Genomic DNA, 10,589 nt, shown 5'->3' on the forward strand with positions numbered 1-10,589 from the left:
TTTCAAATTCTCTTATGGCTCTACTGGATAAAGTAAACTCAGGAAAGATAATATAATTTCGGGGTATACCCTTAAACGAGGTTAGATGCACACCCCTTGGAAGGAGGAAGCTTAAAGACTAAGAAATATTGTATCATGGATAAATTCCGCAACTTTTTATACCAAGTAGAGGCTTGGAAGATAATTGCTGATTGGCTAATTGATTTGTTTTATTTGTCCTCTTAGAAGTAAGTAACGGGAATAGGATATATAAGAGAGAATATTGAGTACGCATTAGAGAGAAATGTCAAGGTAGCATAATAGAAAACTGTGAGGAGATACAAGAGATTATTTCGGGGAAAATGTGAGAATCTTCAGAGAGAAAATTAAGTACATATAAAAGAGGATATTAATGATGCTGAGTCGTGGATGAAACTCCTGTGAAGAAGGCTTCCAAACATTTTGTCCACTCCATACACTTTAGAAAAAAAATCATCATCAGTGAGTCGAAGCCCCATGAACTAACAGCGCCATTTAACTTTTTTCTTGAGCATAGTTTTGTTTTCCGTAACATAATGCTCTTCCTTTATAAAAAATATTGCTTTGTAGATCTTCCTCCTTTCGTCCTTTCTTTTCACAAAAACTAGCTCGACGTACTTTGTTCTAACACTTCAGATACATTTTTTGTCTTTTTTTTTATTACAATTTCTTTGCCTCTTCATGTTTCAAACTTCCTCGAGAATTACTTTCCAAACGGTTCGTCTTATGAGTTTCGACTTACTAACCTTTTCAAGGTTTTCGAAGATCATTGGCTGCATATGTTATGTAGAGGGAATTATTATTATTATTGTTATTATTATTATTATTATTATTATTAGTAGTAGTAGTAGTAGTAGTAGTAGTAGTAGTAGTAGTAGTAGTAGCAGTAGCAGTAGTAGTAGTAGTAGTAGTAATAATAATAATAATAATAATAATAATAATAACTTCAAAGCAATAGAGATTGGAGGCGGATTTCCTTACGAACAGTATAACGATTTAAAAAATCAATTTTATAAAGACTGTAGCTAACCTGAGAATGGCAATATAGCTACTGAATTGCAGCCGACCTAAGGATGAGAGAGAGAGAGAGAGAGAGAGAGAGAGAGAGAGAGAGAGAGAGAGAGAGAGAGAGAGAGAGAAATTCAAAGTTTTAAAGTTCACTCATGAATGGCAGAGGCAAAGGGCAGTGACAATACCCTAGAGACTGATATATACATATCAGCGCCCAAGCTCACCTCTCCACCCAAGCTAGGACCAGGAAAGGCCAGGCCGTGGGAGCTGGTGACTCAGCATGTATATTGTAGGGCAATGACTATTTGAATTCAAATGAAATACACTTTCTTATAGAAATAAAGAATCTGGCCAAGCATTAGCAATATACTCTGTCTCTTTAACCAATAGAAATGAGATTACTGCTTCCTCTTGCCCATGTGAACCTCCTACAACACCAGTGGGGTGAAAGGTCACAGCAGAGAAAGCGGATCCGTTGAAATCTACTCTCTAATACCGTGAGAGCCAAGAGAAAGCCTGGACGATTAATCCTTGTGCTTTGAAAGCAGTTTATGTCGCGTGCTGCGAGTGAAAGTCGCTCACTGGGGATTGCAATGATGACGAGAGATTTTTCCTTATTTTTTTTTTTTTTTTTATTTCCATTTGGTTTTTAGTTGATGTCAGTGTTATACGTTTAACTTGTTTGTGTATATTTTAATTCTGTTTTCTCGTAAGCTTTTTTTCTATCCTTTTGGTTTTGTGTTCAGGTCATTTTCATTACTTTATAACGTGTAATATATGTTTTGCATCCTCTTTATTATTGTTTTCCTTGATTTTTTATTCTTATTTGGTTTTCAGTTGAAGGTGCTCTTCAGTGTTATACGTTTAACTTGATTGTTTGTTTATATTTTCATTCTTTTAAGTCGTATGCTTTTTCTATACTTTTGGTATTGTGTTTAGATCTTTTTCATTACTTTTAACGTTTGGTATAATTTGTTTTGCATCCTCTCTATTATTGTGATTGTTGATATTATCTTCTTTTTTGTTAATCAGTCTTATTAGACTGATGGTTTATAGTGTGTGCTTCTGGGTTTCATCCAGCTTCCTTATTTTTGTTGTTGTTGTTGTTGTTGTTGTTGTTGTTGTTGCTGGCGCTGCTGCTGTTGTCCCTTGCCTCTGCCTAAATCTCAGAGCATCATGCCAGCTTTTTTTCATCATCATAGAGTCATTTTCAAATCTTGAAATATAGGAGAGTTATACATTTTTTTATGTATAATATAATATAATGTATAGAATAAAATTATGGAATATTCCACTTTGATTGTGAATAAAATGGGCAAAACTCTATAAATAGATCATCAAAACGGTATCAAAAAAGGCATAGATAATGTGCCCTGTCAATAGCTGGTTTTAAAGAAAACTATCGTGTCAGACTCTACCCTGATAAATTTTTAGTTTATATCAACATATTTACTTATTTCGTATAATAAGAAAATGGAAGCTGTATTCACTTTTAATATTTTGGCTATTCATTTACATGTTTAGACAGTTAGGTGGTACTTTTAATAATGTATACAATCCTTTCATTTCTTTAAATTCTGTAGGAAAACATTATTTTCTTCCCCTTGATAATTCATTAAATTGGTAGATATTTAAAAGAATGATAATTGGAAATAAGCTTCTTTTAAATAGAATGAAATTACTTCACTTGTTTTCCCCCTGAGATTTAGGGGAACAAAAGTAGGGCAAATTGATGGAGGGAAACAGTAGTATTAAACTCGAAGGGGCGGATTTTGGAGCATCATGGAAGATCACGGTAGGGACGGCTTTCCATGGTGGGGATTGCTTTCTATAATGGGGGACTACTTTCCACAGCGGGGATGCTTTCCCTAGTGGGGGGTGCTTTCTATAGTGGGGGACTACTTTCCACAGCGGGGATGCTTTCCCTAGTTGGGGGTGCTTTCTATAGTGGGGGACTACTTTCCACAGCGGGGATGCTTTCCATGGTGGGGATTGCTTACTATAATGGGGGACTACTTTCCACAGCGGGGATGCTTTCCCTAGTGGGGGGTGCTTTCTATTGTGGGGGACTACTTTCCACAGCGGGGATGCTTTCCCTAGTGGGGGGTGCTTTCTATAGTGGGGGACTACTTTCCACAGCGGGGATGCTTTCCATGGTGGGGATTGCTTTCTATAGTGGGGGACTACTTTCCACAGCGGGGATGCTTTCCCTAGTGGGTGATGCTTTCTATAGTGAGGGACTACTTTCCACAGCGGGGATGCTTTCCATAGTGAGGGACTGCTTTCCATAATGGGAGGACTGTTTTCTACAGTTTGGAACTGCTTTCCACAGTGATCGACTGCTTTCAACAGTGGGGAACTGCCTTTTACTGTGGGAAGCTCCTTTCCACTGTGGTGTTACAGTTTTCCACAGTGGGGTTCTGCTTTCCATAGAGAGGTGTCTGGTTTCTATATCAGGGGACTGCTTTTTGCAGTGGGGGACTGCTCTCCATTGTGGGAAACTGCTTTCCACAGTGGGGTCGGTTTTCTGGGGACTGCTTTCTTCAGTGGGTAACCACTTTCTATAGTGGGGGACTTCTTTGTACAGTGAGGGACTGCTTTCCACAGTGGGGGACTGCTTCCATAGTGGCAAACTTCTTTCCACTGCGGGCCCTTCTTTCCACAGTGGGGACTGCTTTCTATGGTAGGAAACTGCTTTCCATAGTTGGGGTCTGCTTTCCACCCTGGGGGATTGCTTTCACTGTGGGGGACTGCTTTCTATGGTAGGAAACTGCTTTCCATAGTTGGGGTCTGCTTTCCACCCTGGGGGATTGCTTTCACTGTGGGGGACTGCTTTCAGGAGTGTGGCATTCTTCCACAGTGGGGGCCTTCTTTCCACAGTTGGGACTGCTTCATATAGTGGGAACTACTTTCCACAGTTGTGGTGTGCTTTCCACGGTTGTGGACTAAATTCCACTGTGGGTGCCTTCTTTCCACTGTTTTCCACAGTGGGAACAGCTTTCTATAGTGGAAAACTACTTTCCATAGTTGGGGTGTGCTTTCCACGGTGGGGACTACTTTCCACAGTTGGGGTTGCTTTCCACTGTGGGAAGTTACTTTCCATTGTTGGGACTGCTTTCTACAGCTCAATGCTGCTTTCCATTGTTGGAAACTGCTTTCCCCAGTCAGTGGTTTGCTGTCCACAGTGGGGTCTGCTTTCCACTGTGAGGGTGTGCTTTCCACAGTAGGGGCTTTCTTTCTAAAGTGGTGACTGCTTTCTATAGTAGGAAACTGCTTTCCACTATGGGGGACTGCTTTCCACTGTGGGAAACTGCTTTCTACAGTGGGGGCCTTGGGGATTTCTTTCCACAGTGGGGACTGCTTTCTATAGTTGGAAACTACTTTCCACAGTTGGGGGTCTGCTTTTCACTGTAGGGGACTGCTTTCTGTATTGGGAAACCTCTTCCCATAGTGGGGGACTGGTTTTCACAGTGGGGGACTATTTTCCACTGTTGGTGGTATGCTCTCCATAGGGGGGCCAGTTTTCCACAGTGGGGTAGGTCTAATTCTTGGAGAAGTAATACCTGAAGGTTTTTATTAAACCTTCAGGTATACCTTCTGTTTGAAGGTTTGGAAGTCTGATTTTAACATGCTCTAATAATTAAACTAATTAAATACTGAAGATATTTGGTCACATTTCATGTAAATCTTGTATTCAAAAGGTTTATTTTTACGTTTTTTTCTTTTAATATTTGATTATATAAATGAAACTAGAATATGCATTCACTTTTAACCCTAACCCAATCTTTTTTTTTTTTTTCGTAATATTTGTTTACCGGAAAGTTGTTCCGACAGTTTTGTCGATGCCCTGCAAGTGAGTCTAGCTTTCCCTCCCATGTTCTTCCTAGCACTTGTTTCATTTGGCATTGTTAAGGTTCTATATTGTGAGTTATAACTTTTGTGTATAACTCTCGAAATGAATTACCCAGATTATGTATAGTGAATTTAATTTTATTCCACCAAACACAACGTAATATTATTTTTGAACTGATAATTATTAGTTTTAAGTTGAATAAGTATGAAAATTATAAGTTTTGATACAACGTATAGTTCATAGTCGAATGGCGATATGCCAGCAATGGTTACGGAGGTGGAGACTGAAATGTGGTAACTTTTGAATAGTAAATGCTATTAAACATGTTTTGTGTTTACTGCAAACTTTTCCAAGTCATCAAACTGTTTGTGAAGGGAGCATGATTATGTGTAGGCTAAAAGTGCATTATGAAGCTATAATTGAATAAAAGAGCACGCATAATTGTTGAGAGAGAGAGAGAGAGAGAGAGAGAGAGAGAGAGAGAGAGAGAGAGAGAGAGAGAGAGAGAGAGAGTTCAGATTTGTGTTAAAAAATTAAAAAAAAAAAAACATGCCTGTTGGTAAAGCCTTCTGTGGACATTTCCATCTTCAGTTTAAAGTAACAGAAAACTAAAAACTTGTCGAAGCAATGGCAGTAGGCCTACAAATATTCGTGCCTGGCAATAGCCAAAGGAGAAGATCAAACGAACTTTGTCTTTAAATCGCAGTTTTGTATCATTCATCTAGGCATAAAACTGGGTCCGTTCGCAACATAACTTTCCGATTGTGTTGTTTTCGTATCAAAACTATAAAAAAACAAACCATATTTCTTTACTAAGCCCATCTGTTACACTGTATATACAAGCACTTATATTACATAACTGGGTTTAGCAACGATTTTACAACTGTAAATTGATGTTTAAAACTTGGTAGGACAAATGATACATTTTCGGTGAGCCGAAGTTGAGCCATGTCATCTATTGCTGAAACCACTCAACACATTATAAATGTATGTAGTTAATATTAAATATATTCTAAAATTTTCGTAGCTGTACTCGTACATCAAATTATCGTTAATACGACAGTGGCGTCAAATTGTATTATAAGAGCAATATAAGAAGAGGCAGAGAACATTTGTGGCCTTTTGTGCTAACCACTTATTGTAGTTTGATGTGCTGCCGCTAGGGCGGCGCTGAGCGCTCTCAGATAGAGTTGCCAAGTTGGCCTTTTTCCAGGCCAAAAAAACCCTCAAATTTGGCCTTATTGAAATTGGTTTGCCTTTAGTAATATGCAAAATAGACTGGGCTTTAAATATTATAATATTTGGCCTTTTTCTACCAATGAGTTGGCCTTTTAAAGCTGCGGTTGATTAGAAATTGTCCTTTTCTCGTTTCGAAAACCTGGCAACTCTGTCTCAGACTGCTGAATTTCCGCGCCAATTTCAGACAGGAGGTACACCTCAGCATGAATTGACACTCGACAATTCATCTGGAAATATTTTCTTCGAATTGAATGTCGGTTACACGTTGTGCAGCATACGATTTCTAAAATAGACAGAGAAATCCTACAAGAATCAAATGGTTAACGTTTTTAGGTAAGCAAAGCATTCATTGTTCTAATCATCCGGTATTTTGTATCGTAACAAACCGAACTTGATAGCGGTAGTTTCACTGTCTATGTCAAAACGTCTCATATTTTGATCACATTACAATGATGCCAAGGGCAGTGGTCATTGAATTAGGATATCACAAGTTTTATATATGACGTATTTTGTGTGGCCACGAGAAAGCTCATTGTAGATGCTTGGCGGTAGGTAGGCCTATAGTTTACAGCTTCTCAGTTTTGTGAACATCAGATGCAATCTCGGCCTATGTCAAAATGTCCAATATTTACATCATATTAAAATGATGCGAAGGACAGTGGCCATTGAATTAGGATATCACAAGTTTTATATATGACGTATTTTATGTAGCCACGAGAATGCTTATAAATGCTCGGCAGTAGGTAGGCCTATAGTTTACAGTATCTCAGTTTCCGTGAGCATCAGATGCAATCTCGGCCTATGTCAAAATGTCCAATATTTTCATCACATTACAATGATGCTAAGGACAGTGGCCATTGAATTAGGATATCACAAGTTTTACATATGACGTATTTTATTGTATGTGGCCACGGGAATGCTTATAAATGCTCGGCAGTAGGTAGGCCTATAGTTTACAGTATCTCAGTATCCGTGAACATCAAATGCTATCTCGGCCGGTGTCTGTCTTGTCAAGTGGGAGGGAATCTTGGGTAATGTTTACACGAAAAGTATTGCACTATCATTATTGGTGATGATTTAACATTTTTTAATGTAATATTTTATGCTTACCGTCATGGACTAACGGACAGTGTGTGTGGTTTTTTTTTTTTTTTTTTTTTTTTTTTTGGTAACTAATGCACTTGTCATGAAACCAAATGTAACACGGAAAACGGGTATTTCCGTTCATATAGCAACATTTTAAAATACTATGCATGTACATCTTAGGCTGGCGAACATTGGCAATGTTACATGAACCGAACTGTGCAGTTTGAAGACAATATTTTCACTAGACCACGATCTAACGAAAGTTTAGTCTTATGAACGTTACGATATGATATAGAATGATCGGTTAGGAAAGTCCTTTTGGAGTTAAGCAACTTAATTCTATACAATTTTTCGAGAGTGCGAAACCTAGGATGATATAGGGGATTTGTTAACAAATCTACATACCAACCAAGTTCGTTTTTTTTTTTACTTAACGTACGAGAGTTTTAGAGATAAATTTTCTTTGGATCTTATAGCTGTAGATAATTTTCTCATATATTAATAAATCAGAAATAATTATTTCAGTAGAGTGGCGATGCTATGATTAAAAATCATGATTATCTTAGTTATTGTTACGTAATTTATTATATGCCAAAATGTAGCTAACATTGTTATTTGGTGTTTCCATATGCCTCTATGCTTCAGGAACAAACTCAAGTGTATTTTTTTTTTTTTTTTTTGCTTTTGTGGAAAATTTGTATATCAAATTTTTTGGGGTATTTCAATTGCAAGGTAATTTACGTGAAAGGAAAGTTTTTTTTTCGAAGTTTTATAGTCTATATATCAAAGATCTGTTTTAATGTTACTGTTATTAAAGTATTATATATTGTCCATTACTTCTCTTGTAGTTCATTTACTGATTTCCTTTCCTCACTGAGCTATTTTCTTTGTTGGAGTCTCTGGACCTATAGCATCCCGCTTTTCCAACTAGGATTGTAGCTTAGCATGTAGTAGTAATAATGATAATAGAGAGTTGCCATTATCATGTTTATTTACGTAGAAGGAGGAAATGCATCATATAAATATATCGCCGCTGTTAGTATCGTTACCATAATTTTTAAAAGCAAAGCTAAATATAACTTTGATCTATTACTAGGTTTAAACATTATTATTATTATTATTATTATTATTATTATTATTATTATTATTGTTATTATTATTATTGCTAGCTAAGCTGCAACCCTTGTTGGAAAATAGGATGCTATAGACTGGGATCAGAATTTCCCGCCCAAATACATAAATATCAAGCGCGTTTCGTAATGCCATATTCATGTGTTAATTCATTTTCGTACTATAAGGCCATACATGAAAGATTATACCTTTCCACGTGCAAATTATTGTATTGTTATGATATGCTTTTGACAATTAATGAAGGGAAATGTTATGGCATATTTTTGAGAGAAAAATTGTCTACCAAACTTCTGTAGCTCTGTCTCGCCGACCAGGATTAAATAATTAACGGTTACGGTTGCATCGGGCATTTTTACAAACCGTTTTGGTTCTTGAAATGTCGTTTCAAACTTACTTTATTTGAAAGGACCCTCGTATTCAGGAGAATTTTATGAACAATTTTATTTCTTCTTGGACGTGAATCCATAATTGTTAATATATTATTTTCTAACTGATACCGACTGTAATTTACCTTGTTTTGTACTGTATCGAAGTTTAGAAATAACGTTGTAATTGCTCATTAATTTCTTAATCTAATAATATCAAGTTAAGCAAATGGATAGAATATTTGGGAACCGACAAGGGATACGACTGGTACATGTAGGAGTGGAGCTGAACTACATGTCTTTAGAGCTAGACTCATGATTCTAGCAAACGACTAGAGTTGGCTACACACACATTGTAGCCTTGTGATTAGTTTGTAGAGGGAATTGAATGCAAGATGATTGTATGATGATTTAAGTTTGATATACAGTATAAGTGAAAAAATATTACAAGATTGAATGTGTAAATATGTTGGAAATTACAAGTGGGATGTAGCCATTATAGGATTCCTTAAACAATGTTGAAGTTTGGTAATTAAGAAAAATTATTCTTAGTGCTTGACCTATAAAGGTCACGAGATAAATTAAAAATCATTATCCTTATGCAAGTTATCATTTCCTATATATATATATATATATATATATATATATATATATATATATATATATATATATATATATATATATATATATATATATATATAGTCTACGTAAATCAATACCACTAATTTTTTTTCTACTTTAAGCAAATCTTGTGAAAGTTTTGAATTATTTATCATTACTATTTTTTACTACTTAACATCGTATACAGTATTATAGGAATGAGGAAAATATCTAAAATGTATTACATTATATTTTTTTTAGCCTATAGAGGTTAAAGTTGGTAAAAATATGTACAGTACAGTACTATTTGGTGGTGCAAGAAGCTGTCAGCCTAATAGAAGTGTATATTATTGCTTATTTCCTTTCCTCACTGGGCTATTTATCCCTGTTGGAGCCCTTGGGCTTATACCATCTAGCTTTTCCAACTAGGGTTGTAGCTTGGCTAGTAGTAATAATAATAATATATATTCAGTACACAAGGAAACTCAAATAATGACACCAGAATTTCTTACATTGTTAACATAAACTTTGTCAGGGGGTTAATTTTGTTACTTTGAACCTAAAGTATTCATTTTATTACTTTAGACCTAATGTATTCATTATTTACTTTGAACCTAAAATATTCATTTTGTTACTTTGAACATAAATTATTCATTATTTACTTTGAACTTAAAATATTAATTTTGTTACTTTGAACATAAAGTATTCATTATTTACTTGGAACCTGAAGTATTCATTTTGTTACTTTTACCTAAAGTATTCATTATTTACTTTGAACCTAAAGTATTCATTTTGTTACTTTGAACGCATTCATTATTTACTTTGAACCTAACGTATTAATTTTGTTACTTTGAACCTAAAGTATTCATCGTATACTTTTAATCTGAAGTATTCATTATTTACTGTGAACCTAATGTATTCATTTTGTTACTTGAACCTAAAGTATTCATTTAATTTACAGGTTCAGTTTGAGGATTTTTTTCAAGTGAATCACATTCCTGAACCTCAAAATTAATTTGGACCACTCCGTGCCGAGAGGTCGGACTCAACTTCCAATGTAAGTAATCGAAATTTTATTTTATTGTATTTTTTTTTTTTTTTTTTACTTTTTTTTTATTATTATTATTATTATTTTTTTTTTTTTGTAATGCCATTGTGTATTTTTTCTATTTATTTATGTTTTAAATTGAGGTTCAAGCCACGCAGAATGAACACTCAAACAATAATATTGCTTGTCACTTATCGCTCATAGCTGGATTTAGTAACTTCTAAAGTTCGTTTATTTG

General features: G+C 35.5%; 1 long non-coding RNA gene across 1 annotated transcript in view; it reads left to right on the forward strand.

Annotated features, from left to right (window-relative positions):
- LOC137629145 (uncharacterized) overlaps positions 1-10,360 on the forward strand; it is a 688,047-nt gene extending 677,687 nt beyond the window's left edge. The window contains exon 6 of the long non-coding RNA XR_011041455.1: positions 10,265-10,360. This is a non-coding gene — a long non-coding RNA (uncharacterized lncRNA). The remainder of the gene's footprint in view (positions 1-10,264) is intronic.
- The last annotated feature ends 229 nt before the right edge of the window (positions 10,361-10,589 follow it).

This window comes from Palaemon carinicauda, chromosome 37, assembly GCF_036898095.1.
Source record: "Palaemon carinicauda isolate YSFRI2023 chromosome 37, ASM3689809v2, whole genome shotgun sequence".
Lineage (NCBI taxonomy): Eukaryota > Metazoa > Arthropoda > Malacostraca > Decapoda > Palaemonidae > Palaemon > Palaemon carinicauda.